This window comes from Anguilla anguilla, chromosome 10 (genome assembly GCF_013347855.1).
Source record: "Anguilla anguilla isolate fAngAng1 chromosome 10, fAngAng1.pri, whole genome shotgun sequence".
NCBI classification, from domain to species: domain Eukaryota; kingdom Metazoa; phylum Chordata; class Actinopteri; order Anguilliformes; family Anguillidae; genus Anguilla; species Anguilla anguilla.
Window position 1 is genome coordinate 22,045,067 of NC_049210.1, and position 10,704 is coordinate 22,055,770.

Consider the following 10,704-nt stretch of genomic DNA (forward strand, 5'->3'; position numbering starts at 1 on the left):
GCAGACGACTATCAGTGTATGTCTGTGTGTCTGTGTGTTTTTGTGGCAAGAAAGTTAAAGTGGGTTTTGAACAGCCGTTCATCCCTAGCATGAACAATAGCAAAATTCAAAGGCAGTTTTAAACCAGTAACATTAGTTTTACAAGTGTGTTTCATTTGAGAAATAACAGATTTTTTTCAACTGTTCTTGCATGAAGTCAGTGTCGTTATTTTACCTGAAATGCTAATTGCTGTTTATTTTCACTCACTTGTAACATTGTGCTTTGTAATATGATTTCACGGCTTTAACAGAGCATCACAAGGTGATGTTAGGTTCAGAAATTTAACAGGCATTGTAGCTAGCTCTGATCCATGAGATATACTGAGTTTGGTCTAATTGATATCATGGCATTGTTCATACAATAGATCTATCCATATTTCTGTGAATCAGTGACCAGCCCTGTAGGAATTTGGGCAATAATGCTGATGTACTATATTCCCACAATTAATTTTATTGTAGAAGAACAATAATTATCTTCTGTATGTGATGCATCTCTAGTGTTAATTGCTGCACAATACAATAATATTATAACCCCTTTTACACATTTCCCTTGTTCTTTGCTGCAGAATGACGCCCTTGAAACAAGAAGAGCCTGCGTACTGAAAGCACTAATTGTTTACCTCAACGAAGACCCTGAAAACCTCATAAGGGAGTACCTTGTAAGTATTTTGGCCTCTGCTTTCCACAGAATTACTCTCCGGAGACTGAAAATGTGATCGCTGTTTGTATGTTTTGGAGCTGTTTCTAAACAAACTAACGTGACCAAACTCTTTGCAATGAAGGAACATGTCACCCAGTGCAGCGGTGTGACTCATTGGCTTGTTTATAACAGTTTTTGGATAATAACGGAGGTCTACGGCACAGAAGAATAAGATATATCAGGCTTTGGATACACACACAATACTTGTTAGTAGATCAGTTCATTGTTGGTTTGGATCCAACATGAGATTTGTTGACAATAAGAAAAATATAGAAAATTGCCAGACATATCCTTTAATACAGCCATGCTTCCCTCAGCGCAGACAGAAAGATAACGGCCATGCTTGCATAGTAAAAATCCCTTCTCACTAACATTATTAACAGCAGTTTGTGGAAAAATCCTTCTTACATTACATTGTTATGAAATGTTTGGTTGCCATTCCATTTAAAATGAATACCGCTTGTTCCGCTATTAATAACGTAATTGTGAAAATAACGTTATTTACCTTAGATAAAAATTGGATCATGTGCCCCCCCCCCAGCGGTTGTGGCCCTAAACAACCGCATAGACCATTTATGTCACGGGCCGGCCCTGTAGAGATGTTGAGAAATGCTTTCTCAGTTCTAGGAGTTAATTGAAAGTGTTAATCATATATGTGCCATTTAGAGTCAAACAAGTTCAAGGTTTGAGGTTTTGTGACAGTTCAGCTGATGGTTGTTATAGAGTTCAAAGGTAAGGCTGACGATTTTCTATATTTTTCTTATTGTTGACAAATCCCATGAAAAGACCAAAAGCAACAATTAATTTATCACATTAACAAGTATTGCCTATGTCTCCAAAGCCTGATAGAAAAAAAGCCTTTGTGCCATAGAGTCCCATTGTTGTCGGTTTTGTCTTTTGATAGGATTTGTTGACAAATATGAAGAATATAGAAAATCACCAGCCATACCCTTAGGTCAGAGGTAGCTGACTGAGGTAAGACTTGGGCCCCATTTTCTATTTATTTACTCTTTTGTGAACATTGTAAAACATTGTGAAGAACAATGTAAGAAGATGGAAAATGTTGATTGATAAGGTGATACAAATCAGTCTTTAGGTCTCCATTATTTTAAACTCAGGCAGCTGACCAGGTAGGTATGGTGCTATATTGTGTTTCATTGGTAATAAATGAACTTTTTCACAGAACCAAAGTAGTCTAATTTCAATGTACTTAACTACTTAATCCAACAAATTATTTTTTTATAAACGGATGCAGTATACTCACTATGTAAGTCGCTCTGGATAAGTTTGTGTCAAATGCCTGTAGTATAATGTTTGGTGGCTAGTTGCTTTAAAGTTTCTCTTCAGCATATGAAATGTTCAATTGGATTCAAATTGGGTGAATGACTTGGCCAGTCAAGAATTTTCCAATTTTTGAAAAACTCCTTTGAAACTTTAGCGGTATGTTTGGGATCATCGTTCGGCTGTAGGATGAAGCGATGAGTTTAGAGGCATTTGGTTGAAGTTGAGCAGATAAGATACTTATAATTAATTCTGCTGCAGCTATCAGCCATTACATCATCAGTGAAGACAAGTGAGGCAGTACCTTTGGCAGCAATATATGGCCCAACCATAACACCCCCCCCCCCCCAACATATTACACAGATGAGGGGGTGCTTTGGATGTTGGGCAGTTTTGCCTCCTCACTTTGCTCTGGCCATCACTCTGATACAAATAAATCTTGGTCTCATCTGTTCACAAGACCTTTTTCCACAATGCTGCAGGCTCTTTTTTGTGCGTGCGTGCGTGTTTGTGTTTGTGTGTGTGTTTTAATGTGCCATTATCCCACATCATCTTCACCTTTTCAGTCCAACAGTGTGTACAACAAACACACAAAAAGCATTCTGACTTAATTGAATACTTTAAAAAGTTTGCAAATACAGCAATTATTCATTGGTTTCAGGAAAGAGAGCAGCCTGCACACTATTGGGGACACTCAAGTGCATTGGATGACAGCACCATTGGCACTGTTTTTTTTTTCTCTCTCTAGAATGTTACACTTTAATTTTGGAGTTGAGATACTGTATAGAAAAATGTAAAAAAAAAAAAAAAAAGGTGAAACTGGAGTTTGGAGGTTTTCATCTGACTGCAAGTATATACAGTATGTTTCTGTTTTCATTTTTCTACTCCTATATATGTAACAATCATTTAAAAATAAAATGAAGTCCTCAGATACGTTAAAAATTATATTAAATGAAATAATTGATAACAATTCACCCCCTTTGTATTGACAACTTAAATTGGGCCAGTTGCATTCCATTTTAAAGATGACTGAAATATGCTTAGAATGTCCACCTCTGTTGAATTCAGATTCACCAGTGTTCAGATAAATCACAATCTGAGAAAAATTGAGATTAAATTTACAGCAGGCAAAACTGATGTAGAAGGTTATAAAAAGATTGCCAATTTTTGTCCTTCCAAGGACAAAATGGCAAGAAAAAAACACAGAAAATCAGGCCATCCTACCAAAACGATCAAGTGGACAAGACACGCAAATGTTAAAGCGACCAAGATATAACACTGATAGACTTGCAAAGGTCATTGGCTGAAATGTGAGAAACTGTTCAGAGATCAACAATCTCTTCAGGACTACACTAATTTGGCCTCTTTGGGACAGTAGCTAGATGGCAGGCAAGGAAGGCCAACATAACTGGAGTTTATCAGAGGCCATTCTGGAAAAAGCCTTCAGGAAGAAGTAAGTTCTTTCACTTGAAAGTAAAGCAATATGTATGGTGCAGACCAGCCAGCCACTCAGGTGATATCATCACTACTGCCAGTATGCTGGTGGCATTTTATGTGTTTACTGTTTTAAAGTAGAGACTGGAAAACTAGTTACGACCAAGAGCAAGGTGGATGGCACCAAGTACAGACAGCTCCTTTAAGAAAACCTGTTTCAGTCCACAACAGATCTGCATTTAGGGTGAAGATTCTTGTTCCCACAGGAAAATGACCCAAAGCACATTTCAGAAACTACAAACAACCTTATTGTCTAGTAAAGGAAGGCCATTTTTCTGGAATGGCCCACAGAGTTATAGGGATATGGTTTGATGGCAGAGTAAGTAGAGAAAATCTAAATGTGCAAAGCTTATTGCTTATTGCTTCCAAAAGCCTATCTAGATAGCAATGGATGTTAGAGGATCAGAATTTAGTAAAAACAAAAGATAAGTAAAATGAAACCAAGAGTCAAATTGTGAATCACGTGCACTGGCAATAATAATAATAATAATAATAATAATAATAATAATAATAATAATAATGGCTTTCATCTTATAATGATAAACATTGGTAGATTGTCATTTCACAAATATTACTTTTCAATGTAATATTTAAAAAAGTTTTTCAGCAATTGCTGAATTTTTACTGAACCCCTTTGACATTGGATTACGGAGAGAGACCTTGCACATTGTGTTTACCATTCTAGTCATGGTAGTATTGCATTGGTAATTTCCTGGTGGGGAAAGCCAGTCCATTTTACAGACTCTGACTGCACACAAAGCTGCATGAAGTTCAGAAAAAAAAAAAAAGAATGCAACCACTGCCTTTATTGTAATTACTGACTGTAGCAGGGACATGGACGGACAGAGCATTTTGCTTATTCAAGGTGAGGCTTTCAACTGAAAGTCAGAGATAAGCTCAGTGACCCTCATACCCCCCCCCCCCCCCCCCCACCACAACCACCACCTCCACTCTCCTGAAACCTCCCTTTTACCTCTGTGCATTTTACATGTCAAACTAGGAGATAGAGAAAGCAAAATCTGCTAACGTAATTAGGACCCGGTCTTATCAGAGCCAAAGAAAGTTTCTTCTGCATTTGCACTTCAGGGCAGAAATATTCAATTAAGCATAATATCAGCAGAATACCTGAAAATAGCAAGGAGGAGGGGAGGATTTTTTTCCTTCTCGTTGAACTCAGTATTTCTCTTTGTCATTGAGAGCTCATCCAGGTACTCCATCACGGTGTTTTTTATGGTTCAGTTGTGCAAAGCAATTAAGGTAGAGAGAGTTAGCCTCCCCGCACCTTTCACTGAAAACCAGTGGCTGTTTATCATAGTGCCAGACAGATGGTAGAATAAAAAAGAATCCAAATTAAACAGGTGAATGGACACTGTTTGCAGGGGGTAGCCAACGGATTTTAAGGATTTGGATGATTCCAGGCCTGAATCATCCGCCCAGAACATTTCATTGTTTAGGGCGGGGCTCGACCTGCATTCTCCCGCCAGAAAGCCAGCACACCAGAAGACACTTCCCACCAAGCATCGATATTCTCTTTAATTAAATTCAGATGTGCAGAGGCGGACATGAAGTGGCTTAAGCTGCTCGGCAGCTCTACTGCCAAGATGTACAAAACAGCAGTGCGGAGCACTCCACAGTCTAGGCAACTGTACCTGGACAGCTGAGAATATGCGGGTTGTGGTGAGGTTTTGTTAGGATTATTCAGAACAAATTAAATTCAACAACCGATCAGAATTCTGTACGTCTGCACAGACCAACTTAGTGAAATAGCATAGACATCACAATGATTTGGAAATGATATATAGTTATTGCCTATGATAATGAATATGTGGATATGTTAAATTGAAAACAATAATTTGCTTAATATATGAGGAATAATATTTAACTAATCAGAGGGAACAATAATTTTGCGATGGCTAAACATAGAGGTTAACTTACATGCACAGTCCGGCAAGGTCCTTAAGGGGTGCTTCTGGTCGGTCAGACAAGTTTCTTTACTATCAAAGCATAGTTGTTTCATTTTTGGTGAGTTTTTATACTCACAAAGTCACTGACACAATAGAATCCCACATGCATTCCCTGGAACCACATTGGTAGATCTTTTTGGCACACAAACATTTGATTGGCTCATTGCATTGGAGCTTTACTACCGCTTTAAAGTTTTAAGTGTATTAAATCAGATTATCCATTTTCTTCTTAAAAGGGGGAAGTTCCTGCCCCAAACTGATGCCAAACTGATCAAGCAGTGAGTTTATTGCAGGGTCACAAGACGAGGGACATGCACTTCATTATGCCTTGGTTGACCAGAGATGTTAACTGTGAACGAAACTCAGAGGAGGGTCAGTCCTGTGGTTAGGAAGCCAGAGGCCACAAACATTCCTGTGTATAGTTACACTGTTACAGGGTGCTGTTGTGAGAGTATCTAGGGTCTCTAGCAGGCACGTGCACAGATAGACCTCAAGGGGGGCTTGAACCCCTGCCCTTTTGCCCTCTCACTCGATGAGTGCCCTTTTGGTCGGTGGTATTTATAATTAGTATTTTATATAAATCGCGACCCCTTAGCTGCAGTATCGGGCACGTCAATTTTGTCTTGATCGACACAGTTGCCCACTTGTTATGGATGCACGCTGCTGTACTGACATCCGTAGATAACAGGTAACAATACTGTGAATTTCCTACTGTGTAATTTTTTGCACTGTCATAAAACAAAATCACAGTTGAAACAACAACACTTCCGATGCACAAAATAGAATAAACCGGTTTATATCAGATTTGCCAACTTTAGACTAGGTTAAGTTATCCTATAGGCTACTAGCTCACAAGCAAGCTAGTCTAGCTAATTAGGGTTAACGATAATTAATGACAATAGCCCATTTGTCAAGTAAGACAACTTACAAATAGGCAATGTTTGAAGCATGTCACTAAGATTAGTGATGTTGTAAGTGTCCCCTTTTCTTTAGTAATGCCACGGGACATTAGTCCATTTGTTTAGCTGGGTGGTAGTGGCACGCTGCTAATTTTAAAAATGCAAAAAAAAAAAAATGCAGTAGACTGCTTTTGCATGTTATTGATTACTCAGAACATAAAAATGGAAATAGGATTTGGCATCACCGGTATTATGGGCAGGTATACCTAAATGAAAGGCAAAATACACTGGGAAATTGGATATTTATCTGCCATATGCGAAGCATAGACGGAACACATACCAAATTAGTCTGTTTAGTGTGTGTGTGTGTGTGCTTGCGCGCCTGAGTGTGTGAGTGAATGCGTGCCGTGCAAGCATGTTTGTGGTCATGCTGTGTGGTTTATCCTTTCTTGTGATGCACAAAGCATGTTACTAAATCATGCAGCTGTAACTGTATTGTTTTTTGCACATATACTCAGAATAACAAAATAACACAAGACACGAAAATCCTAAAATCAGGCATTTCAGAGTGGCACAGCTTATCTAATCTTATTTAAAGTTACACTTGTAGTTCTTTGCCTTACAATATTATATTAATTTTGACTGCACAAAGTAATGGCTAAATTATATTGAATCACGTTCTCATAATGTCTGTAGGTGGCTTGCAATGCAATGTCTCCGTCACCATTCAATTTTAGCCTAATCTTTTTGTGCTCCGGGTCAGCTTTTTCAGTGCACTTTCATTAACCTGCTTTAATTTTGAAAAACCAGAAGTTTATAAAATGTAAACAAAGACAAATACAATATTGGTCTACATTTTTTTTGTTGTTGCCATTTTTCTCCCATTTTCCCCCCAATTTTAGTCATTATACCAATTCCCTGTTGTCCCTTTTCCACAAAGGCATTTCGAGGGCCAGTTCGGAGCCGGTGCCTAATTGCTTTTCGACCGCAAAAGAACCGGCTCTCGGCCAGGAAAACTGGTTCCAAAGTGGCACCAACACTTGGCTGGTCTAGAACCAAGAACCGCTTACGTTCGGGCCTGGGGGCGGGATTATCGTGACCAACTAAAACTTTGTGACCGTCAGGTAGAGGGAGACCAACCTTCGTTCGGCAGACAGGAGAACGTGAACTGATTTGCAACTATATATGAAATAGGCAAAATATCAGTAACAACCTGTACCTAGTTATGTAGTAAAAAATGTCCTTGTTATCCTCCAGTGGTTATTTTTTCAGTACTTTCGCAATTTATTTCTGTGCCAGTAATTAAGTCAGAGGTGGTCCAGCGCTAGAGTTTGGTTGCTAAGGGGATGTGTATCGACCACCCCATATTTGCTTGCATACTGTTTAAGTGTCCTGTCTTGCGTATTTGAGGTTAATATGAGAAAGGGTGGTCGCTATCAGCACATCTAGGAATCCGTACATATTCACTGTTGTAACCCAAGTCGCAGGTCGCAAATACCCGCTAGGGCAAATCGGAGCTTTAGAATGTTGCCAGCAGTGTATGCGCGTGAGCTCGACAATACATTTCTCACAGAAAAAGTAGTTTGTTGCCTACTGCGGCAATACGATGAACATGAGGGCGCACCTTGCTTGCTATCACCTGGAGGCCAAAGAGGACGTGCGCCAGCCTGTTCCATCAAAGAATCAGCGTACTCTAACTGTACATGAGCTGGCAAAACTGCCCTCGAACTCCGAGCGTGCGAAGAAAATCACACAATCAATATCTTTTTTCATTGCAAAAGATCTGAGGCCGTACAGTGTAGTGGAAAACCAAGGCTTCTGCTATATGGTCCACAATATGAAGCCACGGTATGTAATTCCATCCTGGAGTTTTTTCACACAGAATTCGATCCCAAATCTTTACGAGGAGACGAAGAATTCAGTACACGCTTCCCTCAAGTCCGCTACGAGGGTAGCACTGACTTGCGATGCCTGGACATCCAGAGCCACTGTGTCATACGTGACAGTTACTGCTCATTATGTCTACGATGGATGGGAACTAATGTCGCACGTCCTTCAAACCAGAGTAATGCATGATAGCCACAGGGGCGCAAATATGTGCGAGTTCCTCCAGGCTGTGGCCTGTGTGTGATGCAGGGATATAGAACATGTAGATTTCTTCTTAAGTGATAGTTACAATCCATGTTCTGTAATTGTTCTTTTCAAAACAGGGTCTCCTGTGGCTCCAATGGCCAAGTTCAGACAGTAGTGGGTTTACATGATGTTTGAAAAAGTCGATTTAATGAATTAGTCCAGCTAAAACTGGACTTTTAAAAATCATGTAAACATCGTAGTCCGACTGAAATTTAATTTTTCAGAATCGGACTAACATGTCTAGATAATGCAGTATGCGCTTCAATCGGACTACAATTGGCCTAGGCGTTCTGTGCATGTTCCGCAATTTACATAGCAACTTTACGCTCACGGTGGCAAGGTGGAATCATTTGAGAAAATATATGACTTTAAAAGATTTAATTCAATCTTCTACTGGGACTTTTGCCGTTTATTGAGGGTGTGACTGAAAATTGTGGTGCCGCTGAATATAATCAAATGTTTTTCACATTTACCGTTCGATTGAGCAAGTAGCCTGCCACCCAAAGTACAGTACTGTGCAAAAGTCTTAGGCAGACTATATATATATAGCTGCTAGCCAAGCTCAGCTCTGTTGAGTTCTTTCTCAGTTAAGGATGGCACCAAATACCTAGTCACTGCCTGTTACTGACCCCACTGGCGGCCCAATAAGAAAAAAGGTAGTGGGATCTGTGGCCACGGAGGGGAGGAACCAAATGACCAGGTTGCTGAGTGGAGAGTTTGTGCAGGGCTGTAAGTCCTGATAACTGACTGAGGGCAGGAATGATCTGTACACAGTATGCTGATGCCACTGTTTTGGATTTAATGTAAACAATGATTGGTAGTTATCACTGGTTATGATTCCTATTATCTCATATCAGTTATTCATGATGATTCTATGACCACACTGCAAAAATAAGTTTCTTACAACATTCCATTTAGCTCAGGTTTTCTTATAGTGAAGAATATTCCTTTATGTCACTAGTGTCATAGAGGTTTTCTTATGGCATGAGGCATATGGCTTTCTGACATCAGTGTCATAGTGGTTTTCTTATGGGACATATAGCTTTATGTCACTAGTGTCATATATGGCTTCATGACACTTGCGTCATAGCAGTTTCCTTTTGACAGTTGACGTGATGCTGTATGTCACTAATGTCATAACGTTCACCGTTCAGTGCATCATGACACCTTATGGCAGCTGTTATAAAGTGGTCATAATCTTTATGAATGCCTATGCCAATACTTATGACACATTATGTAGTGCTTATAAATTTGTTATTGTGTTATGAGTGCTAGATAAGACCCACTTCAAGTAAAGTGTTACCAAATTTTGTTTGCCATTTTGCATTTGCATTTTTTGCAAAACCTACTTTTTTGAACTAGTCTGGTACCATTCAGCCCATCATCACCAAATTAGACTTGAAAGAATCTCTGGTGGCTGAACCTCAATAATTATCAAAAAAAAAAAAAAAAAAAAAAGAAGACTTTTCAAAACAATATGGCCACCACACAGCAATCAGTAGTCATTGGCATGGCCATTTTTACTTAAACAGCTGTGAATCGTGAACCATGTCCGATCCTCACAATATTTGGTACATAAGTACAGTTCGTTATTCTGAAGAAGCATGTATGTTTTTGTGCATGTTTACCCATAGGGGGTGCTATAAAAACCAAATAGGTTTAAATGCCTACAACTCTTCAATGGGTTGGCCATTGTTGCTGGAATTTTTTAAGGGATTTTTTAATCTCTGTGAAAGACCTCATCAGTGAACAACTTACTAAAACAGCTGTAACTTGTGAGTGCTTTGTCCGATCATCATGCAACTTGGTATACATGTTCAATGCTTGACTCAGAGGCAGCATGCTAATTTTGCTGCTGCTTTGCCAATAGGTGATGCTGTCAGGGTTCTGTGTTTTTCCCTCTGTCTTTCCTGGTTGGGCCGCCAGATGGCGGCACCTCTGTTTTGTGTCCTGTTTAATTGTTTTATTGTTTTCAATTATCCTATTCCTATTATCCTATATCCTATTATTGTTTGCTGGTTGTCTCGTTTTCCCTTCCCTCTCTGTGGCCTGATTGTTCATTGTGCCCTCCTGTGTCTCGTCTGTGTCGTGTCTCTTTAAGTCTCCCTTCTCCTTGACTCAGGTGCTGGATCCTTGCTTGCTCGTTGTTGGTAGTTTGTTTGACCGTGCCTCCGATCGCGTTTCTTCCCCTGTT